The following is a 22,147-nucleotide window of genomic DNA, read 5'->3' on the forward strand; positions in this document are numbered from 1 at the left end:
AACACAAACACAAACACAAAAACAAATGAAAAAATAAATAAAAACTACCCTAAATTTGTAAAATAAATAAACCAAAACCTTGTAAATAAAGCGAAAGGAGGCATAGACCTTTTTTCCCCAAAATTTGAGAAATTTGAGCTTAAAAAAAACTGACCATTTTTGCACCCACATCAATTTTGCCAAAAATCATTCTCCTTATCCCATATCATAGCTCTTGTAACTCTGAATTAGTAACCTGTAAAAAATGTTAATGCGTCGCCTATGGAGATTTTTAGGTACTGTAGTTTGGTGCCATTCTATGAGTGTGCTCTATTTTAAAGTGTGACATGTTTGGTATCTATTTGGCATAACATCATCTTTCACATTATACAAAAAAAATTGGGGTAAATATTGTGTTTTGTTTTTTAACCACTTTAAGACCGGAAGATTTTACCCCCTTCCTGACCAGGCCCTATTTTGCGATTCAGCACTGTGTTACTTTTTTTTTTTTCTCTTTCATTTTATTGGAGATAACAAATGCAATACAACGTTAAACGTGCACTAAAGATTAAAAAAGATACAATCAAAAACGTACAGGTTACAGAGAGCAAGAAACAGTCGTGACTTCATGTGAACCTTGGTAGGTGGTGACAAAGGTTGTGAATAAATTGGGGATCTGGGGATGGAGAAAAGTAGGTGGGGCCTATCCCCCAGGCACCCCGTAAAGGAACTCAGTGTGCCTGGGTGGGGAGGCGTGGCCAACGATCACTCACCGAGTGACGAGGCAGCTTAAAGAGGGTATTCAGATCCCAGAGGAGGGAAGTATGAGAAAAATTGGGCCGTCCTGGGCAGAGACCAAGACTGCTGGAACATGAAGTCACAAGTGGTAAACGGGGGGAAACACAGAACTCCAGTTACCATATTACAGTTGGTTGAACAATAGTGGCTGAACCAGAGAGGAACGTTGTCGGTAGAACTGCAAGTGGTTGCAGAGAAAGAGAGAGAGGGAAAGAAGGCGAATAAAGCAGAAAAGGAGACGGGAGGGTGGGGAGTAGGAGGGGGGGGGAAGCGGGGGGGGGGGAGAGGGGTAGGAGAGAAGAGTGGGTGAGGGAAGACAGGTCGCCGGGGGGGAACAGGAAGTAAATGGCATGATCTGGTCAGGTCATGGAAGCCGATCAAGGCAGCAAAAGGGATTCGTCAAAATTGGGGGGCAAATAATGGGTCACCCAAGGGTCCCAAAGTCTATCAAACTTCTCTACCTTGTCAGTCAAGATCGCTTCTATTTTGGCGTGAATCGTCACGTTGGTGACTCTATACGCAAAAGTTATCGCGTTTACTAGCTACGGGAGAGATTTATGTTATTTTTATTGTTTTTTTGTTTTTGTTTTTTTTTTACTAGTAATGGCGGCGATCTGCGATTTTTTTGGCGGGACTGCGACATTGCGGTGGACAGATCGGACCCCTAACTGACATTTCTGACACTTTGGGGGGACCGGTGACATTACTACAGTAATCAGTACTAAAAATATGCACCGCAACTGTAATAATGACACTGGCAGGGAAGGGGTTAACACTGTTGGTGATAAAGGGGTTAAATGTATGCCTCATGCTTACTGACGTGTGGAGGGGGGGGGGGGGTTCTGTGACACAGAGCTATGCTGAATCCTGTGGTCTCCTCCTGTCTGTCACTGAGAAGATCTGCCTGCTTTGTTTACATAAGCAGGGGGGTCTTCTCGCCGTTTCCACGACGATCGGGGGGAGGGAGGCGGCAACCGCCGCCTCTCCTCCCCCGGTCCGACTCCCGCTGAGTCTAAATGCGCGCCGCGGAATCACATGAACTTCAGCGACGTAGGTCTACCTCGCTGGACCCAGGAGAGCCGCACTGCCGCAGTATTAGGCTCCATGTACACGGGACGTTGTTAAAAGTCCCTTTGAATGCTGGAATTTTTAGGATGTTTGAAACGTCCGTTCGGTCGCGTTTGTACCCGCGTTTAGCAGCGTTTAGCGGGCGTTTGCGGGCGTTTGCGTTTAGAACCGTTCCTAGAGGTCAAAAAAATTATTCCCCTTTAAAATGGAAAAACGCAAACGCTAAACGCGGGTCATCGCGTTCGGACGCGTTCGGACGCGTTTGTGCGTTTGAAACGCCGGGAAACACACGTTCGAACGCAAATAATTGCGTTCTAAAAAGAGTCCCTGAACGCAACTGCCTGCAAATGACTGTAAACGACCTGGTGTACATGGACAGATAAGATAAAATGTAGATGGGTTCAGGGGCTTCTGAAAAAAACGCCCAACTGCTCCTAAACGGCCATTTCCAGCGTCCCGTGTACATGGAGCCTTACTGTGAGCAGTCGGCAAGTGGTTAATTCATAAAGGTGTTTTTTTTTTTTAAAAAAAAGGAAAGATTAAGGATGCGCTAGCCAATCTTAAAGATTGCTGCACCTGGAACTCCCTGAATACCGGGAGATGAAAATGAGTAAAGTGAAAAAGACTGGTGCGCTATCTTTAAAAAGGACAAATAACAAGAAAACTTTTTTGCGATAAAATTCAAAAGTGATAATATTAGGTGCAAACATGCCTAGCTGGTCACTCAAATTTCTTACATATATATAAAAAAAATACTCTTCAAAAGCAATTAAAACAGCTGTTGCAAATGTGACATACACTGAACAAAATTATAAATGCAACAATTTTGTTTTTGCCCCCATTCTTCATGAGCTGAACTCAAAGATCTAAGACTTTTTCTATGTACACAAAAGGCTGATTTCTCTCAAATATTTTTCACAAATCTGTCTAAATCTGTGTTAGGCCCCTTTCCCATGGGTGGTGCGCCCGAAGAAGTCCGCTCTGCTCAGCGGGGGATCGATCCACCGATCCCCACTGAGCAGGCGGATGAGAGCTCCGTCTCCGCTCTGTGTGCGGAGATCTTTCAGATCCCCGCTGTCCTCTATGGGGAGATCAGATAAGAACGGACAGGTGGTTCGTTCTCATCCGATCCCATCAGATCCCATCCTCCAGACGGATGGAAAATAGGGTTTCCATCCGTCTGGATTTCAAGGACAGGATTGGAATCGGATGGCAGATGTCTCCGCTGACACCCTCTGCCCCATAGGGATGCATGGAGCATCCGATCAGGTCCGCCTGAGAAACTGACAGGCAGATCGGATCGGATCACCCGTGTGAAAGGGGCCTAAAGCTGGATACACACTATACAACTTTTGTTTGTAGACTTCCTTTAGATTTAAGCCCCGTACACACGTACCGATTGTCGGCCGTAAATATTCGATCGGCCGATTGTAGGCTTGTTAGTATGATGCTTCCGACAGCCGACAGCGCATTTTCGGCCGAACAGAATCTGTCGTGCAGACTTAAACATTTTTGTTGGCCATCACCAGAACAGCCGATTGTTCGCCAGTCAGTACAGAATTCGGCCGACAATCAGCAGATTTGCAAGACTGGGCATGCTCAGAAAAGAAAAAACACAGGGAAAGTTAACCATCACATGACATCACTTCTGCAGTCGGCTGTTGTTGGCCGACAAAATTCGTGTGCAGTCTTTTGCACTTTTCAGCCGACAGGACAGCCCGGGGACAAAAGACGGCCAATCGTTCGGCCGACGATCGCTACGTGTGTACGGGGCTTTACCTTCAACCATATAGTACAAGGGCCTGCCTGATTGCATACAAATTGAAAGTGTTTAGGTCTGACCTCATATTATATGGTTTTGGTAAGTCTGAAGGAAAAAATCTAAAGAAAATTGTATAGTGTGTATCCAGCTTAAGTAAGCACTTCTCCTTTGCTGAGATATTCCATCCACCTCTCAGGTGTGACATATCAAGGTGCTAATTAGACAGTATGATTATTTCACAGGTGTGCCTTAGGCTGGCCACAATAAAAGGCCACTCTAAAATGTGCAGTTTTATCACACAGCACAATGCCACAGATGTCACAAGTTTTGAGGGAGCGTGCGATTGGCATGCTGACTGCAGGAATGTCCACCAGAGCTGTTGCGCGTGAAGTGAATGTTAATTTCTCTACCATAAACCGTCTCCAAAGGCGTTTCAGAGAATTTGGCAGTACATCCAACCGGACTCACAACCGCAGACCACGTGTAACCACACCAGCCCGGGACCTCCACATCCAGCATCTCCACCTCCAAGATCGTCTGAGACCAGCCACCTGGACAGCTGCTGCAACAATCGGTTTGCATAACCAAAGAATTTCTGCGAAAACTGTCAGAAACCGTCTCAGGGAAGCTCATCTGCATGCTCGTCGTCCTCATCGGGGTCTCAACCTTACTGCAGTTTATCATCGTAATTGACTTAAGTGTGTGAATGCTCACATTCTATGGCTTCTGGCACTTTGGAGAGGTGTTCTTTTCATGGATGAATCCCGGTTTTCTTAGATCTTTGAGTTCAGCTCATGAAAAATGGGGGCAAAAACAAGTGTTGCTTTTATAATTTTGTTCAGTATATGTGATATGATAAGTGCCAAACTGCGCCCCCCTTCCCTTTGGGCTAGGGTCAATGAGCCCCCCATTCCGGCAATAAACAATTGCGCCCAGGGCAACCGCCCCCTCCTGCCTTCCCCTTGTCCCGGCCCTGCTTACAGGTTTGAATTTAAAAGTTAAAGTAAAACTAAGGGCAAAACTTTTTTTTCCCATTTAGGGTAAGGGAAGCAGATAATCATGGTTAGTTCTTTTTTTTGTTTGCCATTTGTATCCAATTGGGGAGACTTCCCTTCACTTCCTGTCCCATAGCAGACATCCAAATTCTCCTACGACTTATGGGAGTCTCCTGCCTTTGGCCGGCAGCTCACGGACACCCGCAAGTGCCGCGCGATCTCTCGGCTGCCACGGGAGGCTTAGGATGTCTGCAGTCAGTGACAGATTCGCAGCTTCCTGTATAGTTCCGGTGTTCCGTGAAAAAACCCTACCCATGAAAAAACCCCACGCTCGTCACTTCCGGTGCACCTACGTCATGGAACAGCTGAGCAGCTTGCCACTGCGCATGCTCACAGCTCCGGAGGGTAGGGAATTCTCACGGTGTAGTGTTTTGTAACGTTACACCGCATCAGCTGTTGCGGCGGTTACATTAAAACATCTCCGCTGCAACATGAAATCATCTCTGCTCCTACCCCTGTCATTTCCCTGATCTCGGCTACAAAATGTAAAAGCGGCGGTGGCTCTATGAAAATATAACTCACGGAGCCGAGATCTCCGTGATTTATATTTTCATACACCCGCCGCTTTTACATTTAGGAGCCGAGATCAGGGAAGTGACAGGGATAGGAGCGGAGATGACTCATATTGCAGCCCAGCTGTTTTAATGTAACCGCCGCAAGTGTAACGTTACACACACTACCGTGATAAATCCATACCCTCCGAGCATGCGCACTTGTCAGGCCCTCAGCTGTTCAATGACGTAGGTGCTGACGTAGGTGCACCGGAAGTGACGAGGGTATGGATTTTTTACGGGTATGGTTTTTTCACGGAACACCGGCGGCCGTGAAAACCCAAAATTGTAGGTTGTTTTTTTTGCACAGGGAGGAACAAAATGTTTAATGGAGATTTTTTTGTACTACTTTAAAGTGGTAGGTGAAGGTATAACACAAGTTAAATACTACATTTTAAACAAGTACCCGCCAGCAGTAACCACCAGCATTACCCACCAGCACTACCTGCCAACAGTAACCGCCAGCATTACTCACCAGCAGTAACCGCCAGCACTACCCACCAGCAGTAACCGCCAGCACTACCCACCAGCAGTAACCACTAGCACTACCCACCAGCAGTACCCACCAGCCCAGTGCCAACACTACCCATCAGCAGTAACCACCAGCATTACCCACCAGCACTACCTGCCAACAGTAACCGCCAGCATTACTCACCAGCAGTAACCACCAGCACTACCCACCAGCAGTAACCGCCAGCACTACCCACCAGCAGTAACCGCCAGCACTACCCACCAGCAGTAACCGCCAGCACTACCCACCAGCAGTAACCGCCAGCACTACCCGCCAGCACTAACTGCCAACACTACCCACCAGCAGTAACCACCAGCATTACCCACCAGCACTACCTGCCAACAGTAACCGCCAGCACTACCCACCAGCAGTAACCGCCAGCACTACCCACCAGCAGTAACCGCCAGCACTACCCGCCAGCACTAACTGCCAACACTACCCACCAGCAGTAACTGCCAGCATTACCCACCAGCAGTAACCACTAGCACTACCCACCAGCAGTACCCGCCAGCAGTACCTGCCAACACTACCCATCAGCAGTAACCACCAGCATTACCCACCAGCAGTAACCACCAGCATTACCCGCCAGCAGTCTGCAAAATAAGTAGAAGGTATGTGCATTAGCGTGTGTAAATTGTTGCAAGATGTTTTTTAATAACTAGTTGTGTTTTGTCATAATATGTCATGTCCTTGTTCATACATGTATGAATAAGGACAAGACATTTTCTGGCTGTCTAAGTCATATGTGCTAGGGGTGCAACTATCCCCCAGCACATAACTGTAAATATCCCAGCATGTGCAGTGTTTCTGACTCCTACAACCATGACCATTTCAAATCACTGAGGTTGTCATGGTGGTTAGAGTGTTCCTTTATTATCTCTCAGAAGAAGTAAACCTCTGTATACTGATTCCATTTCATTTCATCATCCTCCTAGTTGTGTTAAATTAGTGCGGGGGGCGGGAATGAGTTTTTGCAGGTTGGGATGCCTGCCTGCCACAGGAAGTGAGAGGAAATCCCTCCAAAGTGAGGGAATCCCTGGGTGTCACCAGGGTAGCAAGAAATAGTGCCTCGAATTGAAAGATTTGGGGTTTTCTTAACTTTAACTCACAGTGAAGGTAAAGGACTCTTGGTGTGGGGACACAGGACAATTAGAAAGGGTGAGTCGACCCAACGGGCACACAGACAGCAATTAAAACCTGACATATGTTCTAATCCCTCTCCACTCTATCCAAAATAATTATATTTAAACCACTTGCCGACCACCCGCCGCAGATATACTGTGGCAGGCTGGCTCAGCTGCGCGAACCGCCGTACCTGTATGGCGGTTCATGGGAGCGCTCCTGGGGGAGCACGCGTGCCGCCGGAGGCACGCGCCCGCCCCCATTAGGCAGCTGGGAAGCCGCCAGGCACCCGCGATCGCTCCCCGTGGAGAGAGAACGACGGTCTGCTGTTGTAAACACAGCAGACCATTGTTCTCTCTGAAATGATCACAGGGCTCCTGTGTTCCTCCTATTTAGGATCACAGGTCTGTGTTGATTACAAAAGTCCCTCCCTCATACAGTTAGAAAACACTCCCCTAGGCTCACACTTAACCCTTTGATTGGCCTTGGGTTAACCCCTTCCCTGCCAATGTCATTATTACAGTAACAGTGCATATTTTTAGCACTTATTTCTGTAGTAATGTCACTGGTCCCCCCAAAAGTGTAAAAAATGTCAGTTAGGTGTCTGATCTGTCTACCGCAACGTCGCAGTCCCGCTAAAAATCACAGATCGCCGCCATTGCTAGTAAAAAAATAAATAAAAATGGCATAAATCTTTCCCCTAATTGTAGACGCGATATCTTTTGTGCAAACCAATCAAAATACACTTATTGGGATTTTTTTTTTTACCAAAAATATGTAGCAGAGTACAAATTGGCCTAAAAGGAATACATTTTTTTGGGGAATGTTATATAGCAGAATGTGAAAAATATTGTTTTTTTTTTTTTTCATAATTTTCACTTTTTTTTTGTTTATAGCGCAAAAATCACAGAGGTGATCAAATACCACCAAAAGAAAGCTATATTTGTGGGGGAAAAAAAGGACATCAATTGTATTTGGGTACAGCGTCACACAACCGCGCAATTGTCTGTTAAAGTAATGCAGTGCCGAATCGCAAATCAAAAAAAAATGGCCTGGTTATTAAGGGGGAAAATCCTTCCGGTCCAGAAGTGTTTAAAGTTGCATAATAGAACATCAAATAATATATCACCATATAACCGGAACAAATATATAAACAACAACTGCAATATAAAAGAACAGAGCATTAAATATTGTGGATTAGCCCCTTTACATTTATATGAGAGCGCACCCACCGGCCATAGCCAAGAGGCCATGATCCCCCTTGCACATGCAACACGTGGACAGAACAGATCACGCCCCTGCAAGAGTAGACATTGACCTTCTAAGAACTTATTTCTCTCCATTCGAGTTTTTTAAGCTGTGTACCCATTGGAGATATTTCACACTCTGGAGACACAACCGGAAGTAATAAAAAATCAAACCTAAGTAAGGGGAATATCAGCCTTAACTGATCACTTCGGGGCAATTTCAAAGTCGCACATCAGTGCAATTTGTACATCAGATTTCACTGCGGCTTGCAAACTTATTTTAACAGAAGTCAACGCAAGCTGCAGTGAAATCTGAAAAAAAGTAGTGCAGGAACCTTTTTCAAAGTCACTGCAACATGAGTCCCGGCTATTTGAACGGTTCCAAAGCCAGCAATAAGGTACGGATTTGTCATGCGATTTGGAACTGTCAAACTGGGGGTTTAGACTAGTGATCGACCGATATCGTTTTTTTAATGCCGATACCGATATTTTGGTCATCAGATATCGGTATCGGCCGATATTGGTCGATATTTTCGGACATTAAAAATTTTTTTTTGTTTTGTTTTCTTGTTTTTTAGGTTACTCTTTGTGGAGGGATCTGGGGTCTAAAAGACCCCAAACCCCTCCTCGGCACCGAAAAGCATTAAAAACGCCAATTTTGGCTGTTTTGAATGCTGTCAGTTTTTTTAATTCGGCGCCGAGTTTTTTACATTGAGACCTGGGTCTTCTCTTCAGCGGCGGTGGAGGTAGGATGCCTGGGTTTCCCAGTGGGACGGGAGACCCGGGCGAGGCGGCGAGAGGGGGGGGGGGGCGTCCCTGTCTCCCGCTCCTTGTGAGGACAGCCGACCGGCTTCTCAGCCGCATCGGTTGTCATTACAAGTCAGCCGACCGTCGGCTATGGACGCCGGTACCGGGGTGATGCCTCTAGCTGCAGGCATCACTCCGGTACAGAACTTTCCTGGAATATCAGCAATATCGGTAACCTCAGGGGCCGATTCCAATATATCGGGGAAAGTGCATATCAGCCCCCGATATATCAGTGTTGCCGATAATCGGTCGATCTCTAGTTTAGACAGTAATCACTGAAGCAGGTGTCTCCATTGGAAGATTTCCCCTCTCTCTCCCGGGACAACCATTACATTTTGCATTTCCTTTCATTTTCTGCCCTAGTGACACATTCTACTTTAATTTGAAGCATGATTTCAGGCAGTTAGGCTAGCAATATATTAAAACATTTTTAATTATGTTTTTTTCCACTTTAACATTTAGGCTTTATTACATGTTGAATATTTTAAAGAGGCTTCTTTATTATTTTTTGGTCTTGAATCTTACTTTCGTGGACCACTGTGTTGACAAGTACAGCCCACTGCTCACTTGCTCCTTGAATTTTTAATGGTGCTTACTGATTATTCACTAACGTGCTTAGAAAAAAAGGTGCTCCAGAACCCACTGCCATCAGCATACAAATACCTTAATAAGAAAATAATAAAATTTTTCATATTCTTTACAGATGAGCTATTATACTATTTCCTTATTAGGTCCTGCATTTTTCCCATGCCATTGTTCATGATTACAACTATAACCCAAGAGAAGTCCTTTGTCCATATTCATAAATCTAAATAAATAACATGGAAGATATTTTGAGTTCTCATTTTCCTGAAATTTTTGTGACAATTAGGAGATTTTCCACAAAATGTTGCCATTTTGTCCACAGTCATTGAATCAAAGTGACAAGAAAAATGAACTTAGGTTTCAGTGGTTTTAAAGGTGCAATAGGCTTTAACCACTCGCCTACTGGGCACTTTCACCCCCTTTCTGCCCAAGCCAATTTTTGAATGACAATTGCAGGGTTTCTCAACCAGGGTTCCGTGGAACCCTAGGGTTCCTCCTGAGGTTGCCAGGGGTTCCTTGAGCAATGGGAAATTGATGCCTCTCAAATAGGTTTCCAATGACACGATTGTTCCTTTTAGCTATCTGTAAGGGGGTAATTCTTCCCAATGATGACAAGTCACTGTCTGTCTGACTGTCACACTAATGTTTCATGAGTTGTATATTTTTCATTTTTAGCAGAGGTTCCCCGAGACCAGAAATTTATTTCAAGGGTTCCTCTGTGTTGAAAAGGTTGAGAAAGGCTGCTATACACATATGACATATTCACATATGACATATTTATCCTTTTTTTGAGACAGGTAGACCTTTTCTTTGGTAGTTTTTACTCACCACTGGAATTTTTATTTTTTGCTAAACAACAAAAAAACAAAAAAAGACAGATTTTTTTTTTTTTTTTTTTTTAAAGAGTTTTTCATAGTTTCTGTTATATAATTTTGCAAATAATTAATTTTTCTCCTCCAAAGATGTGCGCTGATGAGGATACACTGATGGGCACTGATAGGCTGCACTGATGGGCACTATTGAGGCAGCACTGATGGGCCCTGATGAGGCAGCACTAATGGGCATTGATGAGGTGGCGCTAATGGCTGCTAATGAAGAGGCGCTGATGAGACTGCACTGAGAGGTGGCAGTGATGGGCATTGAGGATGAGGCACTGATAGGCAGCATTGATGGGCACTGATAGGCATCACTGATGGGCACTAAGAGGCTGCACTGATGGGCACTGATGGGGCTGCACTGATAATCAGGGCACTGATGATCAGAGCCCTGATTATTAGTGTAAACAATGTGCTGACAGGCTTGCCGGGTAACAGCTCTCCTTTCCTCCCACAGACACAGACTGGGAGGAAAAGACTGCCGATAACCGGCAAGTCTGTTTACATGTGGTCAATAGTGATTGGACACAGCTGATCACATGGTAAAAGGTTGCTGTGATTGGCCCTTTACCCCGATATGTAATCAGCGGTCACAGAGCATGCCTGATGCATGCTGCAGGAGATGTGCGGGGGTCTATGGACACCCTCCCAGAACTGGATGACCGTGCTGTAGCGGTCTTTTGGCTATAGCACAGTTGGGAAGTGGTTAAATAATTCCTGAGGGTTATGGAAGCTCCTTTAAAGTGGAACTTCACTCAAAAGTGGAAGTTCTGCATATTTGCATTCTCCTCCCCTACTCTTTAACATTTGGGAGGGGGGCGGGGTCGGAGAACCTGATTTTTCAGGTATGTGCTTCCATTTCTGGTCGGATCGCTTAGACAGTATTTGTTGCTGTCCCCTCAAAATAACTCAACACACAGCCATTAATGTCTAAACCGCTGGCAAAAGTGAGTACACCCCTAAGTGAAAATGTCCAAATTGTGCCCAATTAGCCATTTTCCCTTCCCAGTGTCATGTGACTCGTTAGTGTTACAAGGTTTCAGGTGTGAATGGGGAGCAGGTGTGTTAAATTTGGTGGTATCGCTCTCAATCTCTTATACTGGTCACTTGAAGTTCAACATGGCCCCTCATGGCAAAGAACTGTCTGAGGATCTGAAAAAAAGAATTGTTGCTCTACATAAAGATGGCCTAGGCTATAAGAAGATTGCCAAAACCCTGAAACTGAGCTGCAGCATGGTGGCCAAGACCATACAGTGGTTTAACAGGACAGGTTCCACTCAGAACAGGCCTCACCATGGTTGACCAAAGAAGTTGAGTGCACGTGCTCAGCATCATATCCAGAGGTTGTCTTTGGGAAATAGACGTATGAGTGCTGCCAGCATTGCTGCAGAGGTTAAAGGGGTGGGGGTCAGCCTATCAGTGTTCAGACTATACGCCGCACACTGCATCAAATTGGTCTGCATGGCTGTTGTTCCAGAAGGAAGCCTCTTCTAAAGATGATGCACAAGAAAGCCCGCAAATAGTTTGCTGAAGACAAGCAGACTAAGGACATGGATTACTGGAACCATGACCTGTGGTCTGATGAGACCAAGATAAACTTATTTGGTTCAGATGGTGTCAAGTGTGTGTGGCTGCAACCAGGTGAGGAGCACAAAGACAAGTGTGTCTTGCCTACAGTCAAGCTACTGGCACTGGGGGAGCTACAGTTCATTGAGGGAACCATGAATGCCAACATGTACTGTGACATACTGACCGAGCATCATCCCCTCCCTGGGCCACAGGGCAGTATTCCAACATGATAACGACCCCCAAAAACACCTCCACGATGGCCACTGCCTTGCTAAAGAAGCTGAGGGTAAAGGTGATGGACTGGCCAAGCATGTCTCCAGACCTAAACCCTATTGAGCATCTGTGGGGCATCCTCAAATAGAAGATGGAGGAGTTCAAGGTCTCTAACATCCACCAGCTCCGTGATGTCATCATGGAGGAGTGGAAGAGGACTCCAGTGGCAACCTGTGAAGCTCTGGTGAACTCCATTCCCTAGAGGGTTAAGGCAGTGCTGGAAAATAATGGTGGCCACACAAAACCTTGACACTTTGGGCCCAATTTGGACATTATCACTTAGGGGTGTACTCACTTTTTTTCTAGCGGTTTAGATATTAATGGCTGTGTGTTGAGTTATTTTGAGGGGACAGCAAATTTACACTGTTATACAAGCTGTACACTCACTACTTTACATTGTAGCAAAGTGTCATTTCTTCAGTGCTCTCACATGAAAAGATATAATAAAATATTTACAAAAATGTGAGGGGTGTACTAACTTTTGTGAGATACTGTAGATATTAGAGGCCAACCAGGTTTCACCTAAGAAGCTGAATAAGTGTAATTACGAGTCTCCCCTTTGGCAAAATTGCCAAAACCTGTAACTTTGCAGCAAAATCAATTTTGCAAAAACCATTCACTCAATCCTAGTAGTGAAAAAAAAGCTATATAAGGGCATACATATAAATCCTTCATAGCTGAATTCTACAAATTAAACGTTGAAGTTGAGATACCTGCACAAACCCAAATAGTAAGTAGCTGTCTTCAGTTTGGTTTCACTTTTTATGGAGCATTGGTGCACTGGTTATGGAGCATTGGTGACTTCTGCACTAAGCCCTACTAATTACCATTCTGCTATCCAATCAGAGTGCCCTCATTAACCACTTATTAATCACTGAGTCACTGACAGGTAGAGGGTGGTTAGTGGACCTTAGCACGAAAGTCTGGGCCGTCCTTTTTCAAAAAGAGTTATACTAGTTTAAGACAGGCTGCAGAGGAAAGTTTTCTAATAAAGGTAATAGAAGGTATTTTGGGGGTGTCCTAATTTTTAAAAGTTTACAGGTTTATGTAAAAAAAAAAAAAAAAACTACAAAAAAAAATAATAATAATAATAATAATAATACCAGGTAAGAATAGCTATGAACTTGTTGGTAAAAAAAAAAAGTTACACGGATACAAGGGTCTTTCCCTTTATTACTTGAATACCTGGTCTAATGTGTTAAACTGTCAAATACGTACCTACCCACCTCTTTAGATTTTCTTCAGCACAGTTGTGGTTAGTCAGGGGGTCTGATTGGTTACGTGAGACCATGTCACAGTACAATATTGCCAAATGGACTCGCCGATTTCTCTTCCTAAAGAAGATTCCTGAGGGAGGACCCTCCTAAGGATTTTCTGCACATATTATACTGTGACATGGCTTCACCTTTGGTAGGAAGATATTATATTATGTGGGCTTTCTTCTCTCCTTTGCTTTAAGGGCTGAATGGAAGAAATATATGCTCACATTTACCTCTGAATGAGTCAGACCCGCTTCCTTTAAAGGGGTGCTTCTCTTTGCAGATCATCATTATTATTATTATTAAACTGAGAGGTATGGATCCTTCATATACATTTCCCTATTAGATGAGGATTGGGAGGTTTTGCCTTTATATTATGGAGATACATATATATATATATATTTCAATAGAATTTCGAATAGGAAAATTATCTAGTGGGAAGAGTTTTCCTAATTGGAGAAAAATTTCCGCAAAGACTCTTGTACTGATCACTATACAGTGGATGGTGGACTTGTTGGTCCTGTGGCTGCGGACATGTTGGAGAGAGGTGCAGTGAAGTTCTCTCTCTCTCTCGCTCTCTCTTTATATATATATATATATATATATATATATATATATATATATTTATTCTATGTGTTATGTTGCATAAATGTCCAATATAAACTGATGTACTAGATATTTGATGAATAGCAGTTTGTTGCCTGATGTCTTTAAATTTACCACTGGTCGCAACTGAACTGAGCCTTTATCGCCAACAACCATAATTGTCCTCTAGCAGGAATGGTTTGATCTTATGTAACTTTTTACTTTTGCATTATTTGTATACTGGTAATTTTTGTATGTTTGTAAATAAAATTTGGAATTTTTAAATAATCTGATATATACAATCTTTCCTAATTAGTTTTAAAATGGTCTAATAATGTTTAATCAACTAAATTTGCCAATATAGTCCCATACAAGAGAGTGTTTTCATCTTGTTCAACATTCAGGGGAATTACTGCCACAGTTGTGCACTGATACTGAGCTCTTTCATTGTATGAAGGCCAAAACTCATAACTAACCTAGGCCTCTGTGCACTTTAGGTTCAATGCCTAAACTCATAACTAACCTAGGCCTCTGTGCACTTTGGGTTCAAGGCCTAAACTCATAACTAACCTAGGCCTCTGTGCACTTTAGGTTCAAGGCCCAAACTCATAACTAACCTAGGTCTCTGTGCACTTTAGGTTCAAGGCCCAAACTCATAACTAACCTAGGCCTCTGTGCACTTTGGGTTCAAGGCCTAAACTCATAACTGACCTAGGCCTCTGTGCACTTTAGGTTCAATCTTGTTCTGAAAGCATTACTAGCAAAAATCATAGTCCTGAAACAGCCTATGGCTCTTTATAAATGTCAGTCCAACAAGATCCTCTATTGATGACAGTTGTGACTAATGCCATGGCCTCAGTCCCGGTCACTATTTATTTTAGTCAACACACTTAGTAACTTTATCTCATTCCTGCAACACATTATGCATTGGCTATTTTTTCCCCTATTCAGCTGTTTTATTTGTTACTTTTTGTTTTTATTTTTCTTTGTGCATTAAAGTGGTTCTAAAGGCTGAATGTTGTTTACCTTCTATGCATGAAGGTCAAAAACCTTCTGTGTGTAAACCCCCCTCAAAAAACCCTCCCTAATACTTACCTGAGCCAAATCCTGCTGCTCTCCTGGCTCTCTCCCTCGTCATTGGTTCAGACACAACAGCCTCTATGAGCAGTAAGTGAGGGGTGGGGCTTAACCCCATTCTGTGTGTAAATGGACACACATAGCGCGGCTCAGGAGCGAGAATGCATGAGTGGCCCCATAGCAAGCCGCTTGCTATGGGGCACTCAGCAGGAAAGAGGAGCCAAGAGTGTCGGCAGGGACCCGAGAAGAGGAGGATTGGGGCTGTTCTGTGTAAAACCATTACACAGAGAAGATGAGTATAACATGTTTGTTATTTTTTTTTTTTTTTGCTTTAGTATTGCTTTAAAAGAATAAATAGGATATAATTATTTATTGAGAATATACAAATAAACCAAACTCAAAACCAAAAGACTGTGAGCGCCGGTTCACATTACCGCGACGCTACTTGGAGGGGCGACCTCCGAGATCGCGGTGCGAGCAGCGCGCCGCGACCTCGGAGCGGCCGCCACGGACTTCATAACATTGAAGTCTATGGAGGTCGCCTCCTGGTCGCCCCAAAGAAGCTCCGGACCCTTTTTCTAGGTCGGAGCGACTTGTGTCGCTCCTATCAGAACGGGTCCGCAGCTTCCCTATGGGATGCGACCTGCGGCAACCTGTGAGGCGACCAGGTCGCCTCACAGGTCGCCCTAGTGTGAACCGGCACTGATGGTGAGTGAGAAAAACAAAAAAACACTAATTAATAATTATTTAGGAGTGGCACCTCTTCCCACTGAGAGTGAAGGGGAATTTAGGTGATAGCAGCCAGTGCATAAAATTACTTTGATAGAAGTCACGAGGATGTGTGTGCCAGAGTTGCCATATGCCTAGTCCAAGCCCAAGTGATGTCACATGTCCTTGTTCCCATATTCATCAACATTCAGAATGTAAAAGCTCAACCCCATAAGATTTTATTAAAAATGTAAGCAACAGAGTAATGTCTCAGTGACTTAATTATCTTTCCTGTACTTCTCTGTATCCTCTCTTACAATTATTCTTCTTCACTAGCTACCAGTTTTGTCTTCATTAAAAGGAAGTCATTAAGGGACGGAAAAGCATGAAGATAACCTTTATATATATCATATTAAAGGCACATTTAGTCATAAGGAAACAGTTCTTATGCATACTTGGAAATGTTCAGCCATAGAATTAAAAGATAATTGTGTAATATTCCCAGAGGCGAAACTAGAACCTTCAGGGCCCCGGTGCAAGAAACCATGAAGGACCCCCCGGACCCCTGGTCGGGGCCCTTCCCTTCAAGCCTGGGACTCTTCCCACTGATCCTGTTGCCCTTTACTCTCGTTGCGGGGCCATTTATTACGGTCCCGCTGCAGGACCCTTTCAAAAGTTCTGCAGTGGGCCCCCTTCCTGCCATCTTGGCGGTGGAATGGCAGGGCCCAGTTGCAAGTGTGACTTTTGCGATCCTGGAAGTTAACCCACTGGTGTCGGTAGATATTTTTTTTTTGTATTTTAATTGTATTATTTTTTATCATTTTATTTTATTTTTTTACAATGTCACTGACTAAGACTCTGTCCATTCAGAAAAGGGAGCACAGTGGGGGTGAGGGGGGGGGGGGGGGGCAGGGGAGCACACAGGGGCCCAGAGACAGCAAAACACAAGTGAACTGGATAGGAGGAGTGGCGGGTGCAGCATACAGAGGAACCAATCGCCTCCATTTTCCTCTTGCAGCTACAGGAGGAAAAAAGAGGACAGTGATTTCTCTACATGCTGCCCCTACCGCCCCTACTATTCAGGTTTACAGTAGAGCTGCACAGGCCCCCTGGACCATGTGGCCCAGTTGCAATTGCAACCCCTGCAACCCCAGTAGTTACGTCCCTGGATATTCCTTAAGAGGGCAAATTATGTTAAAAGTTTTACATGTATTCATTTATTTTATATAATCTATAGATTCTAAATATTCTTTAAAGTGTGTGAATTGCTTAAACTTTTTTGGATAGAGTATGGAATGGTTCATTTTTTTTCCCCTTTCTGTGTCTTATCGGGACGATTGCCCTTTACAGACCACACCAGGTGGAAATGCCTTCAAAAATCCTGACAGTAACAGCACAGGTGCAGGGTGCAAGCCATATAGAATAAAAAGTATGTCTGGACAGCCACACTCCAATGCAAATATTTATTGAAAAGAGGATAAAATTCCACAGCAGATGGTACAGAGGCACGGATCAAAGACAGGTGATGCGTTTCACACTAAACCCTTTACTTCCTGTGTCAGAGACACAGCAGGAAGAAAGAGGAAATCTCTCCAAAGTGAGTAAATATTCTTGAACAGTTGTCATCAGAACAAACTTTACCACTGAAAGATTTCCCCTCATCTCTTTTTATTGTGACAACTCAAAAATGTTTCCATTCCTTCTGTACCCAGGACAATGGTTAACAAATCCAATGTAAGGGTGATATTCCCAAACAGGGACACAGACAGCAAACTGATGGATTCTATCCTTTGCACCCTCTATTCATAACAAATAAAAACAATAAATTGGCTTTACATATATGAGGGTTCTTCAAAAAATGTCTGCACTTTTTAAAACTCTTTTTATTAAGAATATCAAAAACAAATGACATCACTTTTCTACAAAGTCACCTTTCTTTGCAATGCATTTTTCCAAGTTACATGAAACTCTCAGACACCATCGATTTCTACTCCACCCACCCTCACCGTTTCCAACGAAAATAAAAACTTTTTGAAGACCCCTCGTACTATATGCCTCAGGAAACTGAAGATGTTCTGTAGATTAATTATTGGGACTGCTTCCGTACAGCAATGGAGTCTCTATTCATAATAAAAAATGTTTGGCTTTATATATATGAGGGTTCTTCAAAAAATGTCTGCACTTTTTAAAACTCTTTAAATAAATTACATTACTTTTCTACAAAGTCACCTTTCTTTATGATGCATCTTTCCAAGTTACATGACACAATCAATTTCTACTCCACCCACCCTCACCGTTTCCAATGAAAACAAAAACTTTTTGAAGACCCCTTTACTATATGCCTCAGGAAACTGAAGATTTTCTGTAAATGAATTATTGGGACTGCTTCCGTACAGCATTGGAGTCGCTATTCAGAAAAAATATAAAACATTTTTGGCTTTACATGTATGAGGGTACTTCAAAAAATGTCTGCAGTTTTTAAAACTCTTTTTATTAAGAATATCAAAAACAAATTACATCACTTTTCTACAAAGTCACCTTCCTTTACGATGCATTTTTCCCAGTTACATGAAACTCTCAGACACCATCGATTTCTATTCCACCTGCCCTCACCTTTTCCAACGACTATAAAAACTTTTTGAAGATCCCTCGTACTATATGCCTCAGGAAACGTAAGATGTTCTGTAGATTCATTATTGGGACTGCTTCCGTACAACATTGGAGTCTCTATTCATAACAAATATAAAAAATGTTTGGCTTTAAATATATGAGGGTTCTTCAAAAAATGTCTGCACTTTTTAAAACTCTTTCAATAAATTATATCACTTTTCTACAAAGTCACCTTTCTTTGTGATGCATCTTTCCAAGTCACATGACACTCTCAGACACGATCAATTCCTACTCCACCCACCCTCACCGTTTCCAACGAAAATAAAAACTTTTTGAAGACCCCTTCGTACTATATGCCTCAGGAAACTGAAGATTTTCTGTAAATTATTTATTGGGACTGCTTCTGTACAGCATTGGAGTCGCTATTCAGAACAAATATAAAACATTTTTGGCTTTACATATACGAGCGTTCTTTTTGTTATGAATTTCAAAAACAAATTACATCACTTTTCTACAAAGTCACCTTCCTTTGTGATGCATCTTTCCAAGTCACATGACACTCCCAGACACGATCAATTTCTACTCCACCCACCCTCACCATTTCCAACTAAGACCCCTGGTACTATATGCCTCAGGAAACCGAAGATATTCTGTAAATTAATTATTGCGACTGCTTCCATACAGCACTGGAGTCTTGAGTTCAATTACCCCAGGATCCTTGTATAATTGTTTTTTTTTTATGTTCTTCTGGTATCTTGGTTTCATTCTGCCATCTAAATATATAGTGGGAGGCTAATCATCTTCCACCTGGCCCTAGTGCTTGTGTCTCCAAGACCATGGTATGGGTATTAGAGCTGAACCTTCTATAGAGCACTGACTGATGGAATAATACCATGTACACTGTGAAATTCTAGAGACTATGGGGTTGATTTACTAAAACTGGAGTGTGCAAAATCTGGTGCAGCTCTGCGTAGAAACCAATCAGATTCCAATATTTTTTGTCATAGCTTAATTGAACAAGCTGAAGTTAGAAGCTGATTGGCTACCATGCAGATTTTGCTCACTCCAGTTTTAGCAATTCAACCCCTGTGTCATAGCTACGTAAATTATTAGATATTCTACTAAGAGGATTTATAGTGATCTTATAAAATAGAATGTCTTTATCGGCTAATGGATGAAATATTCAATTAAAACTATAGTTGCGATTCTGTATTGTAAAAAACATTGGACAGATTTGAAGTGCATATGAAAGATCCATAATAATTCAAGCTGCTAATATTCACTCATAATTTAAGCTGAAATTAATAATATGAAAAACAATTTATAATGACTAATTTTCTAGAAAAAAAAAACAGGATAAATAATATCCATTCATTTTCACCAGTTTACTAAACATCAGCAAATAAATACAGTTTTATATATCTTTTGCTTATTTTTTGATGAAATACTGATCAATTTTAAAACCTTAACAAAACATGTAAACCAAGCAAGTGTATTTTATAACCCATTTATAATTGTTTTATAGTGGTTAAAAGATAAATACACTTTGACGCAATTTGGGATTGGGTTAACTTACCATTCAAGGGCCCATTATGAATTTTGTAGGTAGGACATTTTAGGTAAAGTGCAGAGCAGAACAGCCACAATCTGTCATTGATGTCTTCTCGGTCTCCTCAAGGGACCAAACTTTCAGCACCATGGACAACTCCTTGCAAATTTAGTCATAGATCCTTTTGTCTGGACAACATTCCCTTTCATGTCCTTAACCAATGACTATTCCGTAGCTTCAGGAACCAAACACGAAGACCTGGTCCTTTCTCCGGTGTCCTGTATCCACTCAGTGTCTTATCTTCTTTATCTTCAATTAAGTTGTCAGCAAATTCCATACCAAAGGGTCAATGCTCCAGCCATGAAAGGAAGTGCACCAGAACCAAAGTAACATTGCAAAAATATATACTTCTCAATATAAAAAGTTAATATCGATCCGTATTATTAAATATTACATTTCACCACTTCTTCCGAAATGTACGGTGGTGGTAAAACAATTTTTTAACCGTTCGTAATTCGTTCCAGCCCAGCAGAATCCCTCTAAGTGACGAAAGCCGATTTGTTTTGATGTTTGTATAATTCCCAGTTCAAAATTGTTTTATAATTCAAATGGTTGAAATGTATCTGCTGCCGTTTTCATAAGTGTAACCTCTAGGTCAGGCACACGGCTTACTTGGAGCTGTGAGTGTGTTTAATCCCTGCTTTGTGTAGGAAGCTCCATAAGAAGATTGTTGATGCTGTGTGTCTCTCACACCTTAAACTCTTCCCTGCTATATGTATTCCTCTCTATTGCTCGAAAAGCCTCATACAAAACATCAACGTGTACAAAACTGGCTTTGGAGGAGCAGATGTGCATTCTACAGACAAAGCTAAAAAGAGACTATCAGGAGGTGATCAGTGACAGCAAACCATGATCACTTCATTTTTTTTTTTTTTATAGAGAAAACATTACACATGAAGCATTTAAATAAATTAATTAGAGCTGAGCAACTACAAGGACAGCTGTTATGACTAAAGTATCTGAAAATTAGTTCTTATAATTAACACAAATATTTGCTTTATTTTGTCTTTTTGAACTTGATAGAAATATGACTTATGTTAAAAAAAATAAAAGGTATTCTAGTTGTTTATATTTATTTAAAGCTGTTCTTTTTTAAATTATTTTGTGCTCATAAAAAACTGTGAACAATATCATTTTTTTTTTTTTTAGAGTTTTTGAGATACTCAAGGACTGCACAACAATTTTGTTATCCAAAAATGCAAAATGCACATCATCTAAATTCAAAATACAGACCTAAATAAAGTTCCAAATATTATAATTTTTTTTTTTTTTTTTTAAAAGAAAGAAATAATTACTGGAATTTAAAAAAAAAAAGTATATGTTTTGATTTTAGATTGATTTATTTTTTGTTCTTTTGGATAGAATTGTTGTGTAGTCCTTGGGTACCTCAAAATTGTTCACAATTCTGACTTATTCAGAATGTGGTATCCTGCCATCTGCCCCATCACCACTCCATCAAAATTCTACTCCTAAAAACTGTATTGAAATGGTACTAAAAGTTAAAGTTTTTTTTAACCTTAAAGTGGTTGTAAACCTCGAGAAAAAAAAAAGCAAAGAAAAAACCCCTGTAATAAAAGGGATAATGAGCTAGTATGCATCGTATACTAGCTCATTATAAAATACTTACCTCAGAACGAAGCCCTCCAGCGGCGCCTTCACATCGCTGAGACAGCTGACATCTTCCCCGGTGTTTCTTCTGGGTTCCCAGGCTCTGGCCGGAACCGTGATGGCGCCACTTCCGCCCATATGCGCAGGAGCCATCGTTTATGGCACGGGCTCTGAAGGCCCGGCACGGTAAGCTGGACCTTCAGAGCGCATGCTTCAATGATGTAATCGGCTGCATGTGCTCTGAGTATCTCCTAAACTGTGCAAGTTTGGGAGTTATTCACAGTACATACAGGTAAGCCTTATTATAGGCTTACCTGTAGGTACAATTACAAAAAAAGACTTTACTTCCTCCCTAATGCATTCTATGCATGAGCCCTCGTTCAAATTGAAGCAGCATATCCAGATCAAATCGCATGACAAGTCAAACCCTATTGTCAGCAATGGCACTGTTTAAATCGGTGCCTCATCAATTTGAAAAAGTAGTTGCTG

General features: G+C 42.3%; 1 protein-coding gene across 1 annotated transcript in view; it reads right to left on the minus strand.

Annotated features, from left to right (window-relative positions):
- The window catches only part of LOC309546460 (retinal guanylyl cyclase 2-like), a 206,004-nt gene extending 185,313 nt beyond the window's left edge, over positions 1 to 20,691 (minus strand). Inside the window, exon 1 of the mRNA XM_082246169.1 lies at positions 20,018 to 20,691. The gene's annotated coding sequence lies outside the window, so the exon portion shown is untranslated. The remainder of the gene's footprint in view (positions 1 to 20,017) is intronic.
- Positions 20,692 to 22,147: the final 1,456 nt, after the last annotated feature.

The sequence above is a fragment of the Pelophylax lessonae genome (genome assembly GCF_965119305.1).
Source record: "Pelophylax lessonae genome assembly, chromosome: 2".
NCBI lineage: Eukaryota > Metazoa > Chordata > Amphibia > Anura > Ranidae > Pelophylax > Pelophylax lessonae.